Raw genomic sequence first — 3,486 nt, forward strand, 5'->3', positions numbered from 1 at the left:
GTGGCTCACGCCTGTAATCCTAGCTCTTGGGAGGCCGAGGCGGGCGGATTGCTCAAGGTCAGGAGTTCAAAACCAGCCTGAGCAAGAGCGAGACCCCGTCCCTACTATAAATAGAAAGAAATTAATTGGCCAACTGATATATATATAAAAAATTAGCGGGGCATGGTGGCGCATGCCTGCAGTCCCAGCTACCCGGGAGGCTGAGGCAGAAGGATCACTCGAGCCCAGGAGTTTGAAGTTGCTGTGAGCTAGGCTGACGCCACGGCACTCACTCTAGCCTGGGCAACAAACCCAGACTCTGTCTCAAAAAAAAAAAAAAAAAATGAATCCGAAGAGAAAAGTAAAAGGAGGCCTGTGGAGCAGGTCTGGGTGTGACTCCGGATCCCCCAACATCAGGTGCCACCACCAAAGATCCCTACGTGTAGCCCATAGAACCCCAAAAGCAACGGGACGAGTTCTGGTCACATACTCCCTCAAAATGACATCCTGGCCTTCTTCTGGAACTCCCTCCCCTCTCAGACTCTCAAGGTTTCCTCCGGCGTGTCCGTTCCCACAGAGCAGACCTTTGGTCTGAGACCTGACAGTCCAGAAGCCACGCATGCTGCCGCGTGGCGGCGGTGTCACGGCTCGGGACAAGAGGAGGCCCCACGGTGCGGGCTGGGGCGCCAGGCACCGCGGCGGGCGCTGAGGGTGGGGGTCACCCCCACCCCGGGCCGCCCCCGCGCTCCCAGAAACGCGACAGAACCAGAGGCAAAAAAAAAAAAAAAAAAAAGAAGAAGCCTACGGCACCCGGTATTCCCGGGCGGTCTCCCATCCAAGTTCTAACCAGGCCCGACCCTGCTTAGCTTCCGAGACCAGACGGGATCGGGCGCGTTCGGGGTGGTGTGGCCGTGGACGGCGGAGGGCGCCCCTGCCCCGCTCAAGAAGCCGAGCCTCTCTGCGCTTCCCCGCCGCCTCCTCCCGCCCCAGGCCCCGCGCCGGGCCGGGCCTGTTGAGTTCGCCGGCCGGGTCCGGCGGGCTCCGAGGGACGGGGGTGACAGGCGGGGCGGGCAGGGAGCGGCGGGCCGAGGTTGGGGGCTGTCTCTCTATACACACACACTCACACTCACTCACTCACTCACACTCACACAAGATGCGCCTCCACGGCTGGACCCACCAAGGTGGAGACCTTCCAGCCCCCCTCCTCTCCTCGCCTGGCCTCCTTCACCTCCCCGCCCCCACCCCCAGCGCGCCGCGGCCGCTGACTGCGCACGGGGTGGGCGGGGCGCTCGCCCTTTGACCCCAGCCAGGGGCCGCCCTCCCCCACAACCCCTTTCAGCTGCGCCGCCCACCCTGTGGCCCTGCGGCCGCCTATTCCCCCGGGCCAGGGCTGGGGCACAGCGCACGGGGGAGGGGAGCCAGTGTATGGGGCGTCTCTCTCTCTCTCTCTCTCTCTCTCTCTCTCTCTCTCTCTCTCTCTCCCCCCGGATGTGTCCCATGGGTGGGGTGGGGTGGCGTGGTTTGTGGGGCGCTGAAGAAATCAGTCCCCTCCATCTCCTCCCTCTGGAAAACACCCAAGCCCTTGGAGAACTGCCCGCACCGCTACCGTGGGGGCCGGGACCCTCCTCTGTGTCCTCCTGTGGCCCAGTCCAAGGGGCCTGGGCCTGGCCGGGGCTGCATTGGACCCCAACCACCCTGGCGTGTGGACTCGCTAAAAATCGGCGATTAGATATTGGATTCCAGCGTCATTGAGGTCATTTCACTAATGAGTGCACCGCAAAGAGTTTCCTAATCCATCTGTGAGGGTGGCAACCGAAAGAGAATTTGAAAGCTGACAGAATAGGCGAGGAAAGGCATAGGAGATTTCCACACCCAGTAAGGAAGCCTTTCCCGAAGTGGAAGAAAGAAACGAGCAAACAGAGACACCGGTAGCCCGCCCGGATGAGAGTCTGCCCCTGAGAGAAAGTACCCTGACCAGGTTCACCCGCGGGTGGGTGGGTGGCGAGCTAGCGGCATTCAGAAGAGCGAGGCCCGCAGTCTGTGCAGAAGACACCTGCACTCGGGTGTGTGTGGCGGCACAATTCACAAGCAGCTCCAGATGTTAATCCAAGGAGAAGCCAGGGAGTTCCCAACGCCCCAGGTGTCCTCAGCCCACGACTGGCTGCTGTGGGAATGCGAAGCCCGGCTCCTTGTCTCAGAGCGGGGCAACCAGGAGGTGTGATGTCCACCCAGGGGTTCCCAGGAGGATCAGGCTGAAGCTGGGACTTGGCCTGAAAGTGTCCCCTCGCATGGCCACCCCCTTCCCCTTCCTGCTCCTCTACTCCTGGTGCCCCTCCATCCAGGGGCCAGACCTTAAAGAGTCACCCGCAAGAGAATCCTGGTCCCAAAGGAGCCTTCTGGGGGACCCGTGCTGAGAGAGGTTGTGGGCATGGCCCGCTGGGGCTCTGCCCGACCCAGGGCTGAGAGATGCAACCTCCCAGCTCTGGGTCCCTGCAGGAAGTGTTGGCAAGCACAGGGCCAGTCCTCCAAAGGCCCAGGTGCAGGGAGCCCAGGCCAAGCAGCCTGTGGAAGAAGCCACATGCTGTGCCACCCCGGGGAACACGACTGCAGGCCACGGCCCTTCCCACCTCCTCCTCCTCCTCCTCCTCCTCCTCCTCCTCCTCCCACCCCGCCCCCGCCCCCGCCCCCACATGGCACAGGGCCCAGAGACACCTCAGACACTTGCTACCCAAAGTGCAAAGGGCATCAGTTGCTCCTCCAAAGCCCCCGCCCAGCAGACCGCGTTGTCCAGCCAGCCCCCGGGCCTCCCTGGGGTGCCCAGCACAAAAGTGCAGACACCCACCGGACCCTCAATCTCAGTTTTCGGATGTTTTTGCCACTCTAAGGACCCGCAGGCCAGCTGGGCCTTCTGGCAGGACAGAGAGCCCCGGAATCCGACGTGGAGAGCTGAGTGTACGTCCCCATGAGGAGGCGGTCCCCACCTCCGCGGCTATCCCCTTGCGGGGAGCGGCAGCCGCGGGGCCTCAGAGAAGACACCAGGCTGGGCCCCCACGGCACAGCGGGAGCACGTCCCCCGCAGGCCACTTAGCGACGGCGGCCAGCCGGCGGACGGTTGGGTTGCGCGAGACGCTGCGGCCGCCCTGCTACCGGGTTCCTGGGAGGGCGTCCTGGAACCAGCGTCCACACCAAGCCCTTGGAAGGCCCAGGCGACAGAGGAGCCCCGTCAGGCAGGGGCCGAGGACGGTGACGGCCCGGGCGGGGAGGAGCGTGTCAGGCAGGGGCAGAGGACGGTGACAGGTGACAGGCCGGGCGGGAAGGAGTCAGTCAGGCAGGGGCCGTGGAGGAGACGGGCTGGGTAAGGGTTAGGGTTAGAGTCAGGGCACAAGTCACAATCGCAAAGACCTGGAAGCCACCCGAGTGCCCATCGACCCACGAGTGGGTAAATAAAATGTGGCGCGTGGACACCACGGAGTGCTATTCGGCTATGAGGAGCAGCGGTGAGAGGGC

General features: G+C 63.5%; 1 pseudogene; it reads right to left on the reverse strand.

Moving 5' to 3' along the window:
- Positions 1-777: 777 nt before the first annotated feature.
- LOC142874490 (uncharacterized) lies at positions 778-896 on the reverse strand (annotated as a pseudogene).
- Positions 897-3,486: the final 2,590 nt, after the last annotated feature.

This window comes from Microcebus murinus, chromosome 12 (assembly GCF_040939455.1).
Source record: "Microcebus murinus isolate Inina chromosome 12, M.murinus_Inina_mat1.0, whole genome shotgun sequence".
NCBI lineage: Eukaryota > Metazoa > Chordata > Mammalia > Primates > Cheirogaleidae > Microcebus > Microcebus murinus.